General features: G+C 35.5%; 3 pseudogenes across 1 annotated transcript; all 3 read right to left on the reverse strand.

The window, feature by feature from the left end:
- Positions 1–95: 95 nt before the first annotated feature.
- Positions 96–15,555, reverse strand: LOC129880186 (probable RNA-dependent RNA polymerase 1; annotated as a pseudogene). The gene is made up of 4 exons (XR_008765344.1): positions 15,021–15,555; positions 3,777–5,641; positions 2,372–2,522; positions 96–1,249 (listed from the first exon to the last, which is right to left on the reverse strand). The product of XR_008765344.1 is annotated as a probable RNA-dependent RNA polymerase 1 (transcript).
- A 4,928-nt stretch (positions 15,556–20,483) lies between these two features.
- LOC129879831 (F-box/kelch-repeat protein At3g23880-like) lies at positions 20,484–23,075 on the reverse strand (annotated as a pseudogene).
- Positions 23,076–23,951: 876 nt separating this feature from the next.
- On the reverse strand, positions 23,952–24,793 carry LOC129879832 (F-box/kelch-repeat protein At3g23880-like; annotated as a pseudogene).
- Between the last annotated feature and the right edge of the window lie 976 nt (positions 24,794–25,769).

A 25,769-nucleotide genomic window follows, 5' to 3' on the forward strand; every position in this document is an offset into this window, starting at 1 on the left:
AGTGGAAGAGAGAAGAAGTAAAGGAGTGGGAAGGTGATTTTACTATTTAAAATTGGTCTGCACTTATTTTTTAAAAAAAAATTATAAGCGGTTTTCAACTTATATAATGCTTAAAAATAAGTTCATCCAAACAGACTATCCGTTCTCAAACTGTAAATGTTGACTACGGTATCACATGAGCCACCATCATCATAAATACACTGAATAACTACCACTTTGTAATCATTATTATGTGACTCATTATATCCAAAACCATTTTTGCAATAGTAAACAGTTCCTCAATTTAGCTCCCAATGTAGGCAGTTTCTTAATTAGACTTCGTAATTGTGGGATTCCCTCCGAGCCAGAACTATCTGGGGGGAAAGCCATCCCGCACCCTACTTCCATTATATATATATATATCAGCATAACGCTTACTTGAAACCTCATTTCAACACTAATTTGCGACTCAGCTGAGACCGAGAGATGACAAATTGAGAACTGGTCTGTTAAGTGCTTTCTCCTTCTTAATCTGGATCAGCTGGTCATAAACACACCAGGGAAAGCTAATGAAATGATCTCTTTTCAACCCCTGATTGTAGCAACCCCAATATCTAGGATGATATGTAACGTGGTACCAAGCCGAAGCCTTTGGTAACATGTCATCTATATCATTAAGCCTCTTGAACCAGGTCCCGGCCTCCTTCCTCAAGGACCTCACAGCAACACTAATGGCCTCTGCATCTTTTCTGCGGTCAAAAGTTTTTGATTCCTTCATAATGCCATCACCACTAATTATTTCAGCCTCTGTTTTTATGCCATAGTAGTCCATTAAATTACCCAGCTTGTTGTCATATTCAGTTTTGTAGTCAAAAGCTTCGTCAATGTAATCTTCAAATCCATCAACTTCCAAATCAGTATCATATGATCTCCTGGCAACATCCTCTGTGAAGGTCGCGATAGAGCTAGCCTGAGGTGCTCTGTCCTTCACTTTCCTGAAAAGCTTTCCAATAACTCTTTCTGAGTTATATGTTGGCTTGTCTGGCTTATCCATGAAGTCTGGGTATTCTTTAGGGCGCAACCGAGATGGTATTACAGCAGGAGCACCAGTCTTTGGAAAGTCAACTGCAATTGAAAAGAGCTCAGCAAGTTTTTTGCATGGATTACTCATGGCCATATCAGGTTCTCTGTCTGCAAATACGACATGGGCATTTGCTATGATTCCCAAGCTGTCATTCACAATATAGTTGGTGAAGTACTCTTGAACTTCCTGCAGTAGGCAGACAGTTGAAAAGGAGTTCCTCAGTACTTGCACATACTGGCTAATCCCCCCTCCCCCACAACAACAAAAAATAATAGACTCATCAGTACTTGTATTGCATTACACATCTTATAAGTATGATCTCAAGAGTCCATTCCCTAATACAAACTCAAGAGATGTAATTCTTCTAGCACAGATTGGTATGCAAACCATGATTGCAAGAGATAAATGATAGATACGGCGTTTTAAACCAAAAACCCAAGAATGGGCACTCTTCCATGAACTTTTGGGACTCTCAGGATTGACCCCCCTCTAGAATGAGATAATAATAAACTTGGAAAAGGAATCTCACATGTGCAATTGAAAAGGTAAATAAGAAAGGGGAAAGAAGAAACTATTTCAGGCTTGACACAACGGAAATCTTTTATTTATGGCTTTGGTCACTTACAAGTTGTTTATATTCAGGGTATATTTTCCTCCAGTTTTTTTTTGTGGTAGAGAATTTTATTGATGTAAAAAACAAAGAAAACAAAGGCAATGCTGTTAGCTGTACATCTAATATAGGTAAATTGGACATTAAAGAAAATGCAGTGAAAATATACAATTATGGCATTAAAAATATACATAAGCATTATTCATAAATTACAGTAAGCCAAGATCAATTAATGAACAACATGTAATTCCAAAACTAACTTTGACATCCATAGTTTGATTTTGGTTAAAATTTTTCTCTAGTCTTGAAGTTTACTAACCACTCTGGAATTAGGAATCCAACATTCCTGCAAAAGTTCTAGTTTCACACCCCATCATCCACCCCCATACCTTGCACCACTAAACATATTTCAGGTAGTAAAGATTATGGTGAAAAGTACAATAACCAGTCTGTAGTTGATGCATCTAACACTCATACACTAAAATAGATTCGACTGAATCAAAATCTCGGAGAAGTTAATCTCAGCAATAGAATAAGTGGACTAATATGAAGCGTTGATAAAAAAAGGATAAAAAGGAAAGACTAATATCAAGACCATGCCAATTCTCCCAATGGAAGGTAAGCAAGGTTGAACATAGTGATGCATCAGAAGCATGATAATTTTGGAAGGAAAACTAGTTGTTCGAAACTAAGGGTACCTCAATTGTGACATCATGATCCAACTGTTTGTTGGGTGCTGGAAGATATTCCATCGCCTGGACTTGCTTTGGCGGAATCATGTCTTGATCCCAGCAAACAAAGTAGAGATCCCCATCCAAATCACTCCCAGAACATTCATTTGGATGAGGTCTGTCATCAAAGTTTTAACACTTGAGTAACAATGCCATGAAAAAAGAAATAAAGATAGAGTTCATAAGGATGGAAACTAGTTTCACACTTTTACTAGAAAGAACAATTAATAAAGTTCACATTTGAAAATTCTTCCATGAAGAAAAATTGAGAATATTCCAGATAGATGAAATACTGCTGAAGTATACAACATCAAAATACCCAGTATAATACCACAAGGTGGGGTCTACGGAAGGTAGAGTGTACACAGACTTCACCTCTACCTCAGAGGTAGAGAGACTGTTTGAAATACTGCTGATCAACTATAGTCATAAAAAAATTTGACCCCATAATTATATAAATGCTGCATGATTGCATCAGTTCCACAATCAATAGGGATATATGTTGAAGACTGTAGAATATCATCATTCCAGACTTCAACTCTATGGAACTTGTAACATATACAATGAACCCAATGGGGTCCTAATTTTTTTTTGAAAAATGAGAGACTAGGGTGCATTGGTTTGACTGAAGTCATTTTTCAGAAAATATGTTTTGGAAAATAAGTCATTTTATTATCATTGTTTGGTTGGTCGAGCGGAAAATATTTTCTGCAGAAAACTTAGATATTGATGAAAATATAGCTAAGTGTTTGATGAAATATTTGAGTATTACAGCTTTGATGATAATGTATGAATGTTGGCCGGAGCATTCGTACAAAAAGTTAAGAGTTGAAATAATTGTGCAGCCAGTAGGAAAATGATTTCCACCCATAAGTTAGTATAGAATATGGGAAGGAAGAAAAGACTTCTTCATATTTCAGTATAACTTTAGAAGGGGATTTTATACAAGTGAATTCTAACTAAGGAAAGACGCTCAATTACTCCCTCTGGTGCTTTTTGCTTCCCAAGAGTCAATGTGACTTGTCTTTGAAACTAATTTGGATTAGAGCGTTAGTAAGACCAGGCTATCAACAACAACAACATACCCAGTGGAATCCCACTAAGTTGAGTCTGGGAGGGTAGAGTGTACACAGACCTTACTACTACCTTAAGAAGGTAGAGAGTGTTTCCAAAAGACCCTTGGCTCAAGTGCCTCAAACCCAATTAAAAGATCAAGAAACAATAAAGACAGCATAGCAATGAATAGGAAAGTCTACAATGGAGAAACAACACTAACAGCAAAAAAATTACGATAATAGAGACACAATACACAACACAATGCGCTGATTACTCGTAAATAAACAGTTAATAGGTTTCTAACGTACGATTTTACCTTTTTCCTTTCTGGGGGAATACAACACAATCTACCATGTGGTGCAGCGCGGGAACATCTACAGCCCTTAAAACACGAATATCACCAGGATGCAAGCATGGATTTTTTGCAACAACCACATATCCCTTGAGAAGGAAATTACAGTTGGTGGATCTGCTGTCATTAATTGGATGTAAATCCTCATAACACTCTCTACGTCCAGCACCAGTAATCTGAACAAACACCTGACCATATTCCAAGGTTCTGGATTCATCCAAGCATCCCATCATTGTTCTTCCATTTGGAATGAATATTCTTGTTCTAGTCCGCAAATCAAGCAATTTTGATGCGCGGAAGGTTTGCAGCATCATTGAAAGAAAGGGCTCGGCATCAGGAAGATAACCACAATTTAGCATTGCTTTGAGAATATTAGTGTTCTCTCCAGGAGACATCAATTCCAAAGCCTCCTGTGCCTTCAAAGAATCATGCAAGATAGCATCAAGCTGATCTACGGTTTCCTTTTGCTTCTGTTCGAGAACATAATCTTTTACCCCAAGTGTAGACAAGAGAGTAACCAGTTGACGATTGAGATAACAAGGCTGATATTTGCTCCACCCAAGGACATCTAACTTTATGTTGTTTGATTCATATTTCGACATGCTCTTTCTCAACGATAGCTTCTTTGATGAATGTGGATCAACAGCCACAACACCTTTGTATCCACCATAACGAATCTGGAAAGCAGATGGAGTATATTGAAGGCCACATTTTGTGGCAACTCTACGAGCAAAGTCAGCAGATATTTTTCCGATTCCATCAGAAAAGACATAGTTGGTTCCTTGAACCTTTACGTCAGGAATAACTTTAATCTCACGTCTACGAACACTCAAAGTCTCTCTTGAGGAACCAAAAGATTGACCAAGTCTGGCAGCATATTTTGCGACATTCTTGATCTGCGAAAAATCACCCATCCATGTTCTTATATCATTTGCAGTAAGGCCAGGTCTAGATGCAAACATCCACAATGAATTATCCCGCAACTGGCTTGATGAAAATGCAAGAAATTCAAATTTTTTATCACCAATTACAAAGCCTTTCCTCAGAGTTGATAGGATCCTCTTATAGATGTTTGTCCTAATACCATTTCCAGTACTTGCTCTTGGTAATAAGTCTGTAGAATACAGTTTCTCCCACTCCTCATCAACAAAAGAAACTCGAAGAAAGTTATCGATGTCTTCAGAATATTTGCGGAGAACCCGATTGGAAACATTAGCCTCTGGACCACAAAAATAAACTTTGCATGGTGTTACTAGGACCCTTCTTACATACACCAATCCATCATATAAAGTGATGGACGGAGATTTTGGAGGTTGTCTACCCTTGAGATACCCATCATACTGCTCAGTGAGCCACCTCACTGGATCATAACAGCACTCCTTTAAATAGTACAGTTTCTCTAACGCGTGCTCAATCCATGCAATATTTCTCCTTTGAGGATCAACTAATCGGAAAAAGTAGACATTTAATGCTGGCCCAGGAATGCATCCATGCTGTACCAAAGAACTAATTTTGAACAATATCTTGTAGGGCAATGTGATTCCTTCAGGAGGCTGGACAATGGGAACCAGAGCTGATCTTTTGAGAGACGAAAAAGTGAAACCAGTCTGTAAAGTAATTTTGTTTTCACGTTCTGCATAGTGAAAAAAAAATTCCTGGAAATTTGGAAGATGAACGCCCTTACGAAACTCCAAACATAAGCTAGAAGATAGCCCTATCCAAGATGGAGCGAAATCTGTTGTTCTCACCCACTGATCATCAGGAGTTTCCATAAAGAAGCTATAACGGGAGTTTTCAAGTTTCTTATAGATCCGAGGAGCACCAAATAACTAAATCATAGAAATTGAATGGATAAGTCAATACAGAATCTTATTGTAAATCAGTAGAGTAGACTACCGATCTAACCAGAATTCAATTATATGAAGCGATATATTAACTGATGCAACTATACTCTTGAAGAAATTTTGCAAATACAGTAGAAAAGTTGATTTCGCATTCTTTAACTTAAAAGATCACGAGCACACAAGTCACAAGTATTGAAGAATTTGAAAAATGTGGACTTATATTTGTTAACTTACATAATTATGCAAGTTAGAAACTTGACTTATTTAATTAATCAATGGTACCAAGCCTGTGTAGAGCACATGCCCAAGTTTAACTGCTGTAATGTCTTTATCTAACACGTTTTTTTTTTATCATCATGAACTTTTGGTTGTTAAAGAGAAATTGTTAACTCGGTATCTGTGGGTTGGAGGTAGCAGGTACCCGGGGACTTCGTTGAGGTGCACGCAAGCTAACATAGACACCAAGGTTATAAATTTGAAAAACTGACAAATGTTCTTTAATCATTTTTCAAGTTTTCTTCTTTATCGAAAACAGAAAAGGGCTATCCAAATGGCTCTAGTCTATGATGCACACATTTTGCACCTAGTAAATTTCCAGTCTATTTTACATGATAACAGAGTACATGCCTGTTAAAAGACTAATTAGAAACAATGCAATACTTTAAAATAGGTGTCTTAAGGATAGACAGATCATAAATTACTGACAAATTAAAAATGATCATGTAAATAGTACTATTAGAATGTCTCAACTACCAAATATCCCCCAAACTAACTGAAACCATAAAGTGTGACATGTAAACTGAAAAAAGGCATTAAAATAAGGAAACAAATTACAATTTTAAAGATACCTAACTTTGCCCCCCAAAAATAGAGATAAGCAATACATCATATGCATAAATGAAAAACTACAATAAGGTGCTAGAATGAGTTTTCAGGATAAATATAATATAATTTCACCCATCACAAACTCCTGATTAGGGAGAAAAGAGAGAAAGGATAATGAGGATAAGAAGAATTATCTTAATGTTAATTTTACAGAAATTCCATAATTAATGAACGGACAACAAAGAGCAATATTGATGCTACATCCTACAATATACCTAGAGATCCCCTAATTATTTAATGAACAGCCTTTTGTGAGGAAGTTATTTAATGAACAATTGAACAGCCTTTTTTGAGAAATATTTAATGAACAATCTATCACCAAATTTAAGGAACTAACTTTACTTGAAAAACTGAACTCCAAGTACTGATCGAACACTAAAAGAGCGCAAGATGGTAAATTTGGACAGTAACGTGTGATGAGAAAAGGACATTACAGACAACAAATGTAACACCTTAAAAATTTCTACGTCAAGATCCGAACCACTCGTCATATGCGTGTAGGATCGAACTCGGTGACTTCGAGTTGTACATATGAGTTAGGATCAATTTCTAATTATTTAAAGTGAATTAGATGTGATTTAGGGTCATAAGGGATCCCTAAATTGCTCTAAAACTCATGGATTCAAGCTTCCCATTGAAGAACTAACATCAAGGTTTCTTCAAAATCTACTCTAAGGTATGTAAGGCTACTCAAAACATGGGTTGAATCCACCCATGTGCCCTACATCTTCTTTGAGATTGAATGTTAATAAGAATGGAGTTTCTTGATAGATTTATGTCCTAATGAGTTTTTACATCTATTAACTTGATTTTTGTTATGTTGATATTGATGAGTTGAGAAATTGATAAATGCTTTATGTTGATATGAGTTCATTGATATCAGTTGTTATACATATTTTGTTATGTCTAAGAGTTGATTGATATGAGTTGTTAAACATATTTTTGTTAAAAACTTACATATTTTGAGTATCTTCAATTATTGATTTAGAGTCTTGGAGTCTTGATGAATCCCAAAAAGATTGGTGAAATGAACGAAGAAATGATTGAATAGGATTGAATGTTGTCATAAATGCATATCTAAACTACTCTTGAAAGATGTGATTGGATAGTATGATTGGTTGAGATGTTGATTGTGATAGAATTGATGAATTGACAAGGATCCAAATGAGACTTGTCGATATGATTAGATTAAATTGATTAGATAGAGTTTTATGAGCATTGAGTCTTGGGAGGAATATCGAGCACCGAATTGGGTAAGAGTAAGCAATAACTTGAATTCAATAACTACGTCGCCAAACGTAGGATGAGATTGGACTGTTAAAGTCGGATGTTTCCCAAATTACTATCCTGATATGATAGGACTTGATTGGTTATGGATCCATGATTTGTTGAATCGTTCTTACCCTAGCAAGGTAAGAACGGACGTGGAAACAACATTGGCTTGTTGTATTATCACTGGCTCATAAGTGATAGTTGTCGAATAAGAAAAACTCCCACATAGGTCTTGATAGTACTCTGAGTCGGATTGGGATGGATTGGGTTGGATTGTATGTGATGGGTCTTGTTTAAATCATATTTTGTCTTCTCTGCTGAGGCATAAGCAATAGCAAACAATCTCTAACTAAGTAGTTTAAGTGGTCCGCTGTCTAACATCTTTCGTATCTTGTTCGTGTTCGGATTCAGGACATCTTGATTAAGTTGTTCCTTCTTTTGAGTTGATTTGATCCCACCTTGATGCATGTTTCATTCGGCCATTTTACATACTCATACTTTTCACGTACTAACGCCATTTGACATGTATTATTTTATGATGCAGAGACAGATACTAGAGGTCATCAACAGGCGCACCATTGAAGATCCATTCGCTTCCAACTAGTTGGTGAGTCCTCTCTGTTTTTGGAGGATACCGCAGTTACCTTTTCAGCTTTGAGTTAGTTCTTCTTTTATTTGATTTGTGGTAACCATGAACTTATCATTGGAACCTCTTAGATTATTGATAGAGGCTTCATAGACTAGAGTGTGGATGATGTTGATTTGTTTCCATGTGACTAGTTTCATTTTTACTAGTTGTTGATTGGAGATGTGGTTGGCCTTTGGCCTTATTTATGAGTAGTATTCTTATGAGTTGAGTCTTCCGCTGATAGAATGTGACTGAATGGAAGTGTGATTAGATCAAGTGGTTCGCTTGAAGGCCAATAATGGTTTTTGAGTACCGGTCACGTCTAGAGTACTCTCTAGGGCGTGACAAACTTGGTATCAGAGCCCAGAGTTCAAGAGTCCTAGGGAGTCTATGAAGCCGTGTCTAGTAGAGTCTTGTTTATATGTGTGTTGTACCCCACACTTATAATTAGGAGGCTATAAGACATTAAGAATCGTTTCACTTCTTTCATAACCTGAGTTCGTGCGATAGAGTTTAGCTCTATAAGACTTTATTTCTAATTTGTGCATTTGTACGTTGCATACAATGCCTCCTAAACGTACTGCCAGCCAGAGGAATGCTGATAATACAAAAATTCCACAGTCAGAGATACGCCTACCGAGGACTAGAGACCAACCAGTAAGTTATGCTGAGGCACCTCAAGTGCCTACTACTCCGCCTGCACCAACTTTGGAGGCAGATTTCCAAGGAGCGATTGTTATGCTCACTCAATTAGTGGCTGCCCGTAATGATAACCAGAGTTCGCCAACTCCTAGCTCTAGTTCTCCATAGCCATCTTCTGCTACGAGGATTAAAGATTTTCTGAGAATAAATCTGCCGGTATTCACTGGTTCCAAGGTTAATAAAGACCCCCAGAATTTCATTGATGAGATGTGGAAGATCTTGAAAGCGATGCATGCTACAGAGATCGAGGGGGTTGAGTTGGTGTCTTATCAGCTCAAAAATGTGGCAAACATCTGGTATAACTAGTGGGAAAAATATAGAGGTGAGGATGTTGAGCCTGCTATTTGGGATGAGTTTGAGGGAGCATTCCTTGATCACTTCTTTCCCAAAGAATTGAGGGAAGAGAAAGTAGAAGAGTTTGTAAATATGAAACAAGAGGGTATGACAGTTAAGGAGTATAGTCTAAAGTTCATCCAGCTGTCCAGATATGCTCGAGAGATGATCCCAGATATGAGGTCAAAAATGAGAAAATTTGTCTCTAGATTGGGAAGACATGTGAAGGAGTACAAATCAGCATTGTTGATCTCTGACATGGATATTTCCAGGTTAATGGTATATGCTTAGCAGATAGAGGATGAGAAGAGGAAAGACAAGGAGGAGCATTTGAGTAAGAAGGCAAAATCAACTGGACATGAGAGTGAAGGTAGTACATGAGAGTGAAGGTAGTAGGCCATTGATGACTTTTGGGTAATGATTGTGAGTGATTGTATAAAGTGGTGGGGAGTAGTAGTATTCTATAAGTAAAATGTCCTTATAGAGGTATAGAGTATGAATTCAAAGGTTAGATTTGTATAAGTATGATCTTCTTAGGACTAGCACCTCAGGACTTAGAGCTAGGTTTGAACTTGGTCAGAGGAATGTTAAGGGGTACATTCGAGGTTGTAGCTCTTTTCTCATCCCTGGTTATTTGTCTGCTAGTGGATAAGTTCCGTATCTTTGAATGGATTGGACCATACTTAGTTCACCAAGTTATAGAGGAAGTGAAAACCATTTCGGAGAGTATGAGAATTAAGGTAAGGGGAAAAGACTTGAAGTTTAAGGTGAATTATTGGATAGACGTGAAGGGTGTTATGAGGCTTGGAAAGAAGAGGAAGCTTGGGAACCGATATATTGGCCTTACCAAAGTGTGAAGAGGATTGGAGATGTCACTCATAAATTGGAGTTAACTTTTGAGTTAGTCGTCATTCGTCCAGTATTTCATGTCTCAATATTGAAGAAGTGTTTGAGCGATCCTTCATTGGTATTCCCCATTGATAGTATTGGAGTTAAGAATAATATATCCTATGAAGAGGTTCCGGTCTATATTCTTGATCGTCAGGTTCGCAAATTAAGGAACAAGGAGATTGCCTCGGTCAAAGTCTTGTGGAGAAATTAATTTGTTGAGGAAGCCACATGGGAAGCTGAGAAAGATATGAAATCTAAATATCCGCATCTATTCGTGCCTATCGATGAGAATGTTGGAGGTAATGTCCATTTTCTTGATTTGAATTGATATGTCTATTCTTGAGTTTGAATAGTAAATTATTTTACGAATTCGATTAGTTGAATGATTGAGTCCTGATTTCCATTTGTACGTTGAGTCCATACTTAGTTTACTTATCATTCAAGGATGAATGATCCCAAGAGGGAGATATTGTAACACCTTAAAAACTTCTATGCCAAGACCCGAACCACTCGTCATATGCGTGTAGGATCGAACTCAGTGACTTCGAATTGTACATATAAGTTAGTATCAATTTCTAATTATTTAAAGTGAATTAGATGTGATTTAGGTTCATAAGGGATCCCTAAAACCAAGCCAAGTCCAAAGAATTCGTCTCGGTTAAGTTTCTGAATGAGTTCGTATATGGTTCAACTTCCAATGACCATATCTCCTCAAATATAATGAATTGGGTATTTTGTGACCTATCAAATTAAATATTTTTGAATCTTCTTTCCAACACCACCAAAATTTTAATTTTTCGAGTTCTGAGTCAAAAGTTATGACCATTTTACGACAAACTATATATGACACCCCTCAAAAATTTTCGCTAAGATTCAGACTCTTCTTGTATACGGGTAGGGTCAAACTCGAGTATTGTGAAGTGTATGCATGAGTTAAGATGAGTTACTAAGTAATTGAAGAATGTTAGAGGTGATGTGGGGTCACAAAGGACCCCTAGGACCAAGCTAAGTCCAAAAGATTCGTCGTGGCTAAGTTTTAGGATGAGTTCGTATGAGGGGTCGACTTCTAAATACCCTATCTTTTGAAATACAAAAATCTGAGTTGCCCACGACCTATTAAATTAAAGGTCGTCGAGTCTTCTTTCCAACGCCACCAAGAATGTAATTTTTGGAGTTCGGAGTCAAAAGATATGATGATCCTAAGACAAACTAGCACGACAAGAATTTTAGGCCTGGGGAGCAACTGCTAGGAATATGGGCTTGGCGCCACTATCGTGCCATGAGCCTTTTTAGCCTATTTTTCAGAATTTTGGAGAAGGGGTAATTTGGGAATTGTCCCAAATTATATATACACATCCTTGGGACATTTTTGGGATCATTTTCAGTCCCACTCTCTCTCTCTAAAAGCCCTAGAAAAATTTCTCCCTTCTTCTTCTTCTCCAAATCTTTCTTCAATAAGAATTGCCTCCAAGAGCTTCAAGATTCAAGCTTTCCATTGAAGACCCAACATCAAGTTTTTTTCAAATCTTTACTAAGGTATGTAAGGCTACTCAAAATATGGGTTGAGTTCACCCATGTGCCATATACTTTCCTTGAGGTTAAATGTCCATAAGAATAGAGTTTCTTGATAGGTGTATGTTTGAATGAGTCTTGTCTCCTATTAATTTGATTCTTATTGTGTTGTTGTGGTTGAGCTAAGAAATTCCTAAAAACCTTCATGTTAGCATATGTTGATGGAGATAGTTTGTTAATGTGCTTTGTTGATTTCCTTAACCATGTGATTATGTTGAATATGTCAATTTCCTTAAATGTGTTATTCCACTTGAATTGTTGGTTTAAAACCTTAGAGTTGTGATGAGTCCTAAGGAGGTGATAAATAAGGAGAGGAATGGTTTGTTATGTTTGTGGGATGTTATAAATTCTTATCTAAATTAGGCTTGATTAAGTTGATTGGAGGATAGAATTGACGAGTGGACAAGGTCCTGAATGAGACTTGCCATTATGACTCGATTGAGTCGAATTAAGGATAGAGTTGAGGAGTTGGCAAAGTCCTAAATGAAACTAGCCGTGAGGGCTTGTTTGAGATGATTGGATGGATCTTATGAGCATGGAGTCATGAGAGGAGTATCGAGCATCGAAGTGGGTAAGAGTATAGTCCATACTCGAACTCCTAAAACTACGCCGCCAACGTAGGTAAGGATGGAACCGTTAAAGTCGGATGCTTCCCGTGAGATCAAACCGTTAAAGTCGGATGTTTTCCATTTATTTGTCCTGAAATTATAGGACTTGAATAATCGATGGAATCCATGATTAGGGAGGCGTTCATGCCCTGGCAAGGTATGGACGGGCGTGGCAACAACGTCAGCTTGTTGTACTATCACTGACTCATAAGTGATGGTTGTCGGATAAGAGAAAATCCCATTTAGGTCTTGATAGTACTCTAAGTCAGTTGAGATGAGTGGCATGTGAACTGGTCCCGTCTAAGCTATTTCTTGTTAGACTTAGGACACTTGGAGGAGTTGTTACTGATTGCTGAGTTGATGTGTTCGAGTTGGTTGATTTCCTTCTTTTCTTTGATGATTGTATTACTCGGCCATTTTACATACTCGTACATTCCACGTACTAACGCCATTTAGCCTGCATCGTTTCATGATGCAGAGACAGGTACCAGAGATCATCAACCGGCGCTCCGTTGAAGATCCACACACACTCCCAGCTAGTTAGTGAGTCCTTCTAGTTTCCGGAGGATGTTGAGCTTTCCTGTATAGTTTTGGTGTTATTTTCTTTATTTTGATTGTTGGTAGCCATGGGCTTGTCATTGGTACCTCCTAGACTTTGATAGAGGCTTCATAGACTAGAGTGTGGGAAGGTTGGACTGTTATTTTGAGTAATTATACTATGCTTGTCGTGTTGAGTTGATAGTGTTTGACCTTCGGCCCCCATGATATGAATAGTGTGCTATTGATTGATTCCTCCTCTGAGGGAATGTGATTGAATGATAGTGTGACTGAATCAGGTGGTTCGCTTGAAGGTCAGAAATGGCTTTCGAGTGCCGGTCACGTCTAGGGTACCCTCCCGGGGCGTGACACTATTACTGCAGGAATTTCAGGCCTGCCGCTTCAGTGGCGCCCAGCGCCACTATAGCGCCAGAAACTAGCCTCTGAAGTTTGGCCCTTGGCGTGGCGCGCCACTATAGCGCCTGTATGGTTTTTAGCCCATTTTCTAGAATTTTTAATGTAGTGCAACTTGGTCATTTTTCCTAAATATATATACATGAACTTGGAACATTTTGGGGTCAAATTCTGCAGTTTTTCACCTCCAAAGAACCCTAAACTCCATCCTCTTCTCTCTCAAATCATCTCCAATAAAAATTGCTCTAACACTCAAGGATTCAAGCTTCCTATTGAAGAACTAACATCAAGGTTTCTTCAAAATCTACTCTAAGGTATGTAAGGCTACTCAAAACATGGGTTGAATCCACCCATGTGCCCTACATCTTCTTTGAGATTGAGTCTTTCACGGATAGAGTGTGATTGAATGGAAGTGTGATTGGACCAAGTGGTTCGCTTGAAGGCCAGCAATGGTTTTTGAGTACCGGTCACGTTTAGGGTACCCTCCTGGGGCGTGACAACAAAATTAACAGAGTTTTAGTTGCATTTTATATGGTTATGAGCAGTGACTGCTTTCATTTATGATTCATCAATCGATATAAGGTTACAGGACGACAAGCAGTACTGATATCCTATCGCTGCTGTGTGAAGTGCAATACAAAAATAGCAAACTCAAAGGGAAGATTCCAAAATTACACAATTGGTCGGTAGACAGGACGACAAGAAGCTCCTCTGACTCTCCCTTATTAATATTACTAATAGTAGTAATAGTAATAGTAATTTCTAAATTTGAAATAAGAGGGCATAATAACAGAAAATCAACATTTTTTATCTTTGATGAAACATGTGCACAAAAAAGGAAAGACATTTTCTTCAAGAATTCTGAATGTTGACAGTGCCATATCATGGTGATTCTACTAGATAAAAAGTTCTAATGCAAATATTCATGAAAGAGGTTAAGAATTTCAAACACTCATTTTTAAGGATGTCGACAGATCTTTTTATAAAAAAGAAAAGGACGTCGACCAATCAAAAGATAGGCTGAGAATATGTCACTCTGGCATGTTAATTAGGGTTTTGGACAGGATGCTAGGTTATCCACGTAGCAATGCTTATAAACGCACAAGCATTCAACCTTGACTTCAAGCAGAATGATATTGGGGAGCGCCTAACCACTATTGATGCTAATGAACTTGTACTTTGTATTTTATAAAGCTTCTTTACGTCATGATCAGTAGCTAGTAAGTTTCTACTTAAATAGTTCAAGCCTTCATGCATGTTCAGTTTCTAGAAATGGAATTGATTGTCAAAATTCTCATTAATAGGATTTCAACCCCTTCCATATGGTTCATAACTCAACAAATAAATATATGTTAGCAGAAATGATTTTACCTTAAAAGAAGTGGATCAAAAAACAATAAGAGACCCAATACATGAGAATTGTGTACCATTCCCCCAACAATCAAATAGTCACAATATTCACAAAGACCAGCACAGGGAAAAGGATGAAAATAATAGCTAAAGGTTTGGATAATTGAAAAACCTGTATGAGGAGAAACTGAGCATTTTGACCATATGGACGATGAAGCACAACCTGCCATATATTTTCATATGAAAGCTGAAGTTTATAATCAGCTGAACCACAAGATAAAAGGAAGTATATTTTCTTTAATCCAATGCCAAATTGAATTGAAACTTCTGTTCTTCCCAACACTGCAAACTTCTCATGTGATATCTGACATCCAAAATTCAAAGTTATGCCATCCATGTGATCCATATCCGTCCGCAGTTGGACAATATCAGTTTTCATTTCCGAAGCCTTCAAATAAGAAGTGCCAAAATTCAGCCTCTCACTAGCCAAAGAGATGATTTTGTCCGCACTTATGTTGTCGACAAATTGAACTTTGGCAAATACTCTACGTCCTCCTTTGGGCTCTTTAACCTCCAATGCACATACAGTTCCATATCCTGTATATTTCTCTAAGAATGACTTTACCAGTTCTGCAGACAGAAGACGAGGGAATCCGTAAACCTGAATAGTCTTTCCCATATAGCCAAATTCCAAGTGCAGTTCGACTTTCAAATACTAATCACCAACTGGAATACCCCCTGAAGTCTACAAACATGTGTAACACAAGTAAGAATACTTGTAAAGAATGAAGATAACAAGAATAAAATAACAAGATTAAGGTAAAAATGTTACTATACTAGGTAAAAGAAGAGCCAAAAGTTACTAGGTAAAAGAGAATCCTAAATGTTATGTATTTCAAATTTAGCTGCATCCTCCTGTTTCACACAGACATAGTGTGTCCAAAAGCAAGATCCTTGAACTATTGATCTTTTGTGTTTTTCCCATACCTTCACTAGAGGACAACCCAGAGCTTCATATCCGCAGAACATGTAAGCAACTAAACAGCTGCATAAGCAGGATATCTAAAAGTATGCTCAGCCTAATGTGCTGAAAACTAGAATCCACAAAGCTATGCAAAACTATGACTAACTATAGGAATACAGCAAACTACTAGACACCTATTTGACTTAGTGAAGCTCAATTTACATTTTCCGGACTAGTGAGACATGAAAATGTAGGATTTATTGCACTACTAAAGGCAGAAGTATGTTAATGTAGTTGTGAAGTGTTTAGAGAACGAGCCACTACATTTACTATGCTTGTTGATCTGTAGTCTAACCAAATAGGTCACAGACTCGCAAATAGAAGAACAGATGACAACACAAAAGAGAAAAAAAAGGGTTTTTTGGCCTATAAAGATATGGTACCCATTCCTAACTCAACCCCAGAAGCTTACTTCATAGGGGGAAGATTGTCCAAGTCCATATAAATCGATCGCCGCTAAAGCTCACATTAGTCGCCGCCAAAAAGAAAATATTAGTGACAACTCTAGGCGCTTCAAAATCATATATTTGTTGCCACTAAAAGCGACAATTAGTGGCAACTGTTCTTGCCGCTAAAGCTCTTATTAGTCGCCGCTAAAAAATGTTTTAGTGGTAACTCTGGACATCAATCCATTCCCCAATCGATGTGGGATCCACTCTAACACCCTTTCACACCAGGCCCAAATAAAGCGTGCACCGGGAGCCCAAACACGATGAACCTAACTCTATACCATAGATATGACCACCAATACATTCCCCAACTGATGTGGGACCCACACTAACACCCCTTCACGCCCAACCCCAACTAGAGTGTGCACCAAGGCCAAACAAGATGAACCTAACTCTGATAGCAGGTAAGATATCATGTAAGATAACTTTTGCTTCTTCTTAGCCAATGATCAACAAATAGCATACTAGAAACATTAGTTAAAACATTCTTTCCATAAGACATTTTACAAAAATTTCACCACTCATGATCATATAGATTCAGTCAGACTCACAAAATCGTTAAAAAGATTCAAACTTTAAACAACTAAAACCAAAAAAAATAAACCAAGAAACAGTCACCCAAAATCCTCAAAGACATAAACAACACAAAATAAACTGAATCAAAGAAAAATTTCACATGGGTCTTTGAAGAAGAGACTTACTATTAAAAAATTATACAACCCAGTAGTGCCAGAAACTGAAGCATTTATTCACACACACACAGAGTGGGGGGTGGGGGTTACGGGGTGTGATTAGTCAATCCCTAGTGAACTAAGTAAAGAATCTTTCTTTATCAATGTCTGGTTGCTTTTTCTTTCAAAGTTTTTGTAACATAAGTTAAAATCGAATATAAGACCCAATAATTCTTCGCTTTTTTCGTACAATGATTCAATTGATAAAATTTTGGGATTGGTTTAGATGCTTGCTGATGATTGAGACTTACGTAAGACAACCAATCAATTATTAAACTATTAAATATTTTTGAAGATGAATTTTATGTTCGAAGATCAGGATAGAATGTTAATTTGTAATTGAGCATCTTTTAGTTTTGCTTACAAGTATAGTATTAGTAACTCTCCTATTATTATATTATTTTATTATTATTTGTTGTTTTCCTTGCTTAGTTTATCAAATATGATTTGTGGTTGCTATTGTTTTTTCTACAATATTTTTTATGACTTTCAAATATGATATTATTTTTCATTTTTGTTAATCCTTCCATTGGAGTTCTCAGCTTTTTACCTTTTTATGACTAGAATTTAGAATTGAAAGTGAAGGACCATTCCAACAACTCATCTATTATTTTTCAATTTCTTTCAAATAGTACAACTTTTTGTTTTTAAATAGTACAATTTTCATGTGTCCTTTGGACTCATTGCTTCTTTTTAAATTCTTCTTGTTTCTGTTTATTATCTTTTATCAAAATACATATTTGATAGGAGAAAAATATCATATATAAATTAAACTATTAATTAAGTTTTAATATTTTTTACTTTCTTTGTTGAAAATTTCATGATTGAATAAGAAAATTATTAGTTCATTAATTAAGGAGATGTATGGTAAATGAATTTCAAATACTGATTTTAGAAAGAAAAGTTCAAAATAATCAAACACATAATAGCATAGTACTGTAGAAGATAAGGAAAATGACATAAAACAGGGAAAAAGATTAATAACAATCTATTTTTAAATAGATGATTTCTATTTATCTTTTTTCCTATTTTTATGACAATTTCCATATCTTTTACTATTTATGTTATAAAAATAGATGATTGCTATATTTTCACCATTAATAAGGAATATGAAATACTCTTTGTTTTTGGTTTTCCATCCGATGTTCGGAGTTCGTGGACCCCAATTAAATTCGGATCACGCACTGCAGAACCCATTTGAGGGTGGAGCTCCCAATATGATTTTTTCCATACGACTCAAATTCGAGACCTCTGCTTAAGGGTGAAACAATCCACCATTGCACCACATCCCATATTGATAGGAACATGAAGTTCCGGCTTATAATAGAGTTAAAATTAGTATTAGTATTAGTATTAGTATATGATGATGATAAAGGTGACAATTTGAGACAAGTCTTACTTCCGTAAATTTTATCAAATTTAAAATACGACTCTTTAAGTTCAATCCATCTTTAAATTCTAAGGTCTATTAAGATTTTTTGGAGGCTATTCTATCCCAAATTTTAGCTTATGCCTATATAAAGAGATACGTATTTCCTTGAATAAATATCTTGAATATCCCATAAACTCTTGGTTGTTCACAAAGAGATCAAGACATCAAATAATGTCTTTCTCAAAGATGAATAGTGGTCATTTCGAATGCTCTGATAAACTCTTGAGTATTCATAAAAAGATCATGATCTCGAATATTCCATAAACTCTTGAATATCATAGTATTAAATATTGTATTTCTCAAAGTTGCTATCCGATGTTCCTAGCAATGAAATACATTGTCAGAGGTTCAAATCATCCCATGTTCGAGAAATAAGTTCTAGTTGAAAGGAAATTCAGGGAGAAAAGAATTATACTCACAATTTTAATAAATAAAATCACTTTTTATTTATTTATTTTGTACGTAATTGCGGTTGATTTTCCTTAGAAAATTTCTTGCAAACATTTACCTTTATATTTTGTACATTTAAAGGAGGATAATTAGTTTTCGGCTGCTATTTAAATATTGATCGTTTATCTAGAAAAAAACATTCTTAAAAAAAACTAATTATGTTTTAAAAAACTGAAAATTGTTGTAAATATATTATTTGGGGATGTGATGACTTCACCTTGTTACTGTAGCATTTTGACTATTCTTAATGCCTCGCAATATCATGCCTTACTGTAGCATTATGACTACTCCAAGTCTTAATGCCTTGTTACTTTTATTTACTTTGCTCTTGCAATATCATGATATCTCTTTCTTCTCTAGTTTTGCTATTTAAAGTTTTAATATCCTATCGTTATCTTTTTCTACTAATTTCTTCTTCTTTAAGTTTTTGTTTTTATTAAAAAAATGAGATAAAGGATGATTGGTATCTATGTTTTTTCCTCTCTTTTTCCTGACTTTTCCCCCTACATTCCTGCCATTTATGCTCTTTGATATCATTACAAATAATTAAAAAGGATGCCTATGTAATTGAAAAATTCCTATTAGAGCAGGTTTTGAAAAAAAATTATTGAACGTATCGACATCAACAAATAAAGCCCAAAAGGCTTTGCGTTGACAATTATTCGAAGAATTTATCATAAAGTTGTCCTGAAATTTATTGTTCTCCAAAAATCACTCCTCAAATGGTAAATGTTGATCCATGGATGAGATCGATCCCCAAGCTATGTGGTGAAGAGGTCGATGTTTTTGAAATTTTTTGGATTTTGTACCATGAATAATTCCTCTAAAATTCTTTGTGAGAAAGTCGGAATCACTTATGTCATATATGAATCATCGACATCAATGTTGCTTCATTTGGGACTTGTTTCATTCCGATACTCAACAATATCAGGTTCTCTTCACATTCCAAAGACAATATAAGAATATCTAATTACAATTGCTATCAGGATTTGGGTTTACAATGGATGATTGTAAATCTGGTAACAAGAAATAACTACAAGTCATATACTAAATATAACACATATACTATGGAGAAAGCAAAAGAGATCATTGTTCAACTTCGGCAAGCAATTGAAAGATCAGTAATTAATGTATCATAATAAACATCAAAAACAGATAATTACAAGGCTTTATCATTTCGATCCGTGCAGTCAGTTTTGCAGAAGCCGGATATATAGAGAGTGATTAAATCACAATAGCTATATCTAAAGGTAGCTAATAAATAATAAATGAGACAACAATAAAAAGAACATCAGGAATTTACGAGATTCGGCAAAAGTTTATCTTCTTTTGCTTAATCCTCGGTCACAACTAATCAATATCTATCTCACTCCAAAAGAATACAAGTGAAATACTACAAGAAAGAAAGAGGATCAAATACCTTAGAAGATGAGAAGACAAAAGAGAGGTGTGTTACAAATGAATCAAGAGCTACCTGTCCTATATTGGACAACAAAAAAGGTGCAAAATGAGCATACCAAGCTAAACTAAGTAGAGCCCTTACAAGTTATCAGTTATGTGATGATCGTGGGGTTTCCTGGTTACAACGTCCCTGGTAAGATATCGTTAGGGGATTAACAAGGCTTTCTACATACATTTCTTTAGTATGACATCACTTAACATGATCAGTGTGCTTTAGTTATCGAGTTGAACTGATAATGCTGAGTGTAGTTGGTTTTGATGATTTGACAAATTCAGGGAACAGGTAGAGGACCTGGTCCCTTTGAGGACATTTTGTTGATAACGACAACACACAAATAGTACAAAACAGATCTTGCCAAGTTTGCAGGTCTGTGTGTACGTGGCCGAGTCCCTGTGCAGAAGGTCAGTTGTCTAACCAATACAAATCGTCTAATGCATAGTATATCATTGATATATACATTCTTTACAACATTTCTCATTTGGATTTTTGGAATCAAAAAAAGGAAATATCCATTGAAGCTCATGGTCTCAAGTATCTGAAATTTGCTCAGGAAGAAGACCAAGTATCTCATAGAGTTTTCAGTGTTGTGTTCTTGTTTTAAAGTTGTAATTTCTTGTTCTTAATCTTTTAAGGTCTATTCCTAATCTGTGAAGAAAGTTAGGTCAGTTCTTATTTCTATTTCTTTTGTTCATTTTGTCGAAGTAACTAAAGCTAGTTATGGAGATCACCTGAACTCTAAATCATCTAGGAGGTTAGTGATTTAGGAAGTAGTAGAGTTATTGCTTCAAATCTGTAACAAAGTTGTTATAAGGAGTGGAGAGGAATTGTGAGTACAATTCCTAGATTACAATAGCTTGTAATCTGAATCTTTGGCTCAGTTGTTCTAGTGAAGTTTTGAGCTAAAATCCTATGGGACAGATCGTGGCTTTTCTCTTTTGAGCAAGGAGTTTCCACGTAAAAATCTAGTGTTTATTTTATCTTTCTGTTTTTTAAGTTTCTGCACTAATTTCTGATAAGGAACTCCGTCCCAACTATTCTGGTGGAAGCATACATTATAACATGAATCATCATATATCATGATGGCTGAGTGAAGAACAATCAAAATTTCACCGTGGCGAATATGTATATAGAATGTGAAAGTGGGTGCAAAAGAGCTATGAATCTCAATTTTATACTGATATTCGACGGTGAACAATTTTTTCCAAGATACATTAACTCTAGAATGCTTCATAATCCATACATTAGAGGTAATAGCACCTCGATGAAAAGTATAAAGCAGAGAAAGTTCACGTCCCACAACTCCCAAATTGATATTAGAATTGTCTTCTCCACAACTAGGAACCTCCAAGCTTCCCCATGTCTCGTCTGCTAAATCAAAATTGTTAGTGTGGTATTTTAATATTTTATTAAATTGCAATTTTAGCAATTGTCCATTGATGACATTTAATGTCATCTTTATTATATTTTCTTTAATGCATAAAAATGTCTTTCATTATCATCTTTAGTTAATGCAAAATTATTTATTCCATTATGTATTTTTTAACCTAATTATCACTAATAAATGGTGCACTAAATCATAATGGTGCTCTAAATCATAATGCTGATAACGATCATTAATAAGTGGTGAACTAAATGATAATGATGGCATTCCATTATTTTTCATCTTTTGAATGATTTCCTCTCCTATAAATGGAGAGGTCTTCTTTGTTTTGAAATGTAAGAAAATATTGAGTGCATTAAATTTTTCAAAAAAGAAAGTTCTTATTAGTTGAAGGGATGTGTTCTTATTTGTGGAGCTTTAAACTCAACTCTTGTCCAGAGTTTGTTGAGTTACATTTTGTGATAAGACTGTTGTATCCTGGACAGGACAAGTCAAGAGGGCTACTGCTGAACCGGTGAAAAGATTTGTTGCAGTGGATTTGAATCTCCTTAAAGAGAGCGAGATATCCGCGCCTCAGCCAAGAAGTAATTTATTTTTTTCACTTTATTTTTCAATTGTAATTATAATCTTGTAATTTCAACAACAAAGAAGTGATGTTGCACACATTGTAATCACTAATACCAATAGATGAAGTCCAATAAAGCTTTCCATTGACAAATCTATCGTAAAGATTTAATAGAAAGATGGCCTGAATCTATTCATGGAGTGTTGTCCAAGAATCAGTTCTCAAACTGTATATGTTGGCCATAATCCTCATATTGGAAGCGCTGTGAACTGAACTAAGAAGATTACCATAATCGATAGATACAACTTTATAATTGTCACGTGACTCATCATATCTGAAACCATATTTGCTAGAGTAATAGGAGCGCAATTTACTCTTCGTAAACTTAGGTAATTCCTTTGACTTGGTAATGGTGGAGTTCCATATATATCCATTCCTTTCCCGATTGAACACAAAAATTAACCCATTGACAGGCCCCACAATGTAAATTAATAAAGTGGAGCTTTCGAGGGGAGAATCAATGTGGAATAGCTCCTCTGTGACTTGTTGTTTGGTAAATAAGGGAGGGAGAGCACAAAACTTGAAATTTCTGTTGTTGATGATGCCTCGAAATATAACCCTATTTCGAGAGAGATTTAGTGGGAAGCCTTAATAGGATCCCTGTTATGATTTCATCCGGAAGAAGAAGAAAAAGAAAAAAAAGAATTATGGAATCAATCGTTGCAGTTGACATCGCACAATCTTTTTCAGGAGAAGGGTCTAAAATGCCCCTCAACTATTTGAATTGGTACAAAACTATCCTCCATCCACCTTTCGGCCCCCAAATATCCCTGATGTCAACCTTTTGGCTCGATATTAACCCTTTGGTTCATATTTGCCCTTATTTTTAACAATTCACCTAACATAAAATTATTAAATATTTATTTATTATGTTGTCTAATCTGATTGGTCCAAGTTTAAACCATTCTCAAATAAATAGCAAAAATCACATATAATTCATATTTTGACTTAATACACTTAAAAATAATAGTAAAAAAATATTAATTTCATGATATCTTTTTATAGGCCTATTTTAGATTAATACCCAATTCATTATAACCCAATTTATAACTGGGATCCATCTAAAATTCTCTCATGAATGTCCATTTGAAAAAATATTATTATATTTTATTAACATAAAATTTTATATTATTTATCCAACTGTCTTGTTCATTCTCTCTTTTTATTCTTTTTTAATCTCTTATTCTTAATTAGGATATCAAAGACTCAAACTTGAAATGAACCTAGATGTTCATATTCTTTTAATTTATATTATTATCATCGTGGGGTAAGGGTGGAGATAGGAAAAAAAATATTTTTTATTTATTTATTTTAAATTTTGGGTACATACAAAAGAAAATTTGCTATTAAATCATCTTCTATTGAACTAATTATTTCTATATGAATATTTATTTTCTTCCTTTTCTCTCTCTTATTTTGTCATAAGTTTAAAAAAATTAAATTTAAAATTGTAGAGAAGATTTCAAGAAGAAAAAAAAGTGGAAGAGAGAGAAAGTAAAGGAGTGGGAAGGTGATTTTACTATTTAACGAATAAAAGCCTAAAATATTCTTAAACTATGAAATCGGGATTCAACATGGCTTCTGCAGCAGCGCATTCCTCAAATTGTTCAGCAACCTCTAGTTGTTTGGTTAAACCATTATCTATCATGATAACTGGGGAAGTAAAAGTAAAATTTCGTTCTTATTTGATTGGTAACAAGGTACGGAGAAAATGGGTGTGAAGAATATAATTAAACTCCCCAAGGTCTTTAAGATGATCGACGGTGAAAATCTTTGTCCATGATATTTAACTCCACAATCCTTCATAATGCACACATCAGAATTAGTTCCTTGAAGAAAATTAAGACAAAGAATAGAAAGATGACTTCCCACTATTCCCAGTGCCAAAGGATAACTACCTTCTCCATGTCTCGTCTGCTAAATCAAGAGAAATAATGTTGCACATATTGAACATATCAACATCAGCAGATAAAGCCCAATAAAGCTTTCCATCGACAAATTTACCTGGAGAATTTACCAGAAAATTGCCTTGAAACTTATTGATTGTTCTCCAAGAACAAGAATCGGTCCTCGAACTGTAAATGTTGACTACGGTATCACATGAGCCACCATCATCATAAATACACTGAATAACTACCACTTTGTAATCATTATTATGTGACCCATCATATCCAAAACCATATTTGCAATAGTAAACCGTTCCTCAATTTAGCTCCCAATGTAGGCAGTTTCTTAGACTTCGTAATTGTGGGATTCCATAGAACTGGCTCCTCTGTCTCACTGTACAGATTTTGAAACACACATGAAATTCAACAGAGACTTTGGGGGCACCTTTAAGAGTATCTCTATGATGATTTCACGGGGAAGAATAGGGATTATCGATTCAGCCATAAGTCTAATGGAACAGCTTTTGTGTTTTTTTTTATAAGCATAATAGATCTAGAATATTAATCAACACACATAAATTGAAGAAAATCAACAGAAGGGGTAAGGTTTGTGTAGAGTTACGGTATGTTGTTGTAAAGTAAGGAAACAAAAATAGAAACTTATAGAGAAAGGGAAACGAGTGATTTTGGAGTAGAAAATATGGGAGCAGGCATTAGACGATATGTCATCCTTGTTCTTTTCTTCCTCTTCTTTTGCTGTACGCATGATTGTACTTATTTAATATGAGGTTTTAATTTTCTAGTCAAGGTAAAATTAGTGGCTAAATTTTTGAAGGGTAATTTTGTAAATCAACTTTCAACTATGGGGCTTCCCACTTCTAGAATAAGTATGATGATATGTTGTCCAAAAGCAAAGCAGTCCTGAGCAAGTGATCGTTGAATATATTCACAATTTATTTAAAAAATAAATTGTTTTTGACGTTTGTCTTGATTTAGAAGGAGTTATAGTTTGAATGGAACACAGTTTGTTTAGAAGTCTTGAATTATAAATTTATTAAAAGTATACTTGACGACATAAATAGAAATCCTAATTTGGTTCTTTTCTCTCCCTAGTTGACCGTCGAACTTGTGGTACAAGAGATTTGATTCCTTCATTATAAGCCTTGGATACAACAGACATAGTTCAGATCCTTGTGTTTATTATAAACGATTTGGTGATGACGATTTTGTTATTTTGCTGTTGTATGTTGATGACATGTTGGTAGCAGGCCCCAATAAAGATCGTCTCACAAATTTAAAGGCACAGTTGGCTAGGGAGTTTGAAATGAAGGACTTGAGACCAGCAAACAAGATTCTAGAGATACAAATTCACCGAGACAGAAATAATAGAAAGATTTGAATTTCTTAAAAGAACAACTTGAAGAAAATCTTCCGACGCTTCAAGATGCAAGAATGTAAGTCAATTTCTACCCCACTTTCTA

The sequence above is a fragment of the Solanum dulcamara genome, chromosome 2 (assembly GCF_947179165.1).
Source record: "Solanum dulcamara chromosome 2, daSolDulc1.2, whole genome shotgun sequence".
NCBI classification, from domain to species: Eukaryota; Viridiplantae; Streptophyta; class Magnoliopsida; order Solanales; family Solanaceae; genus Solanum; species Solanum dulcamara.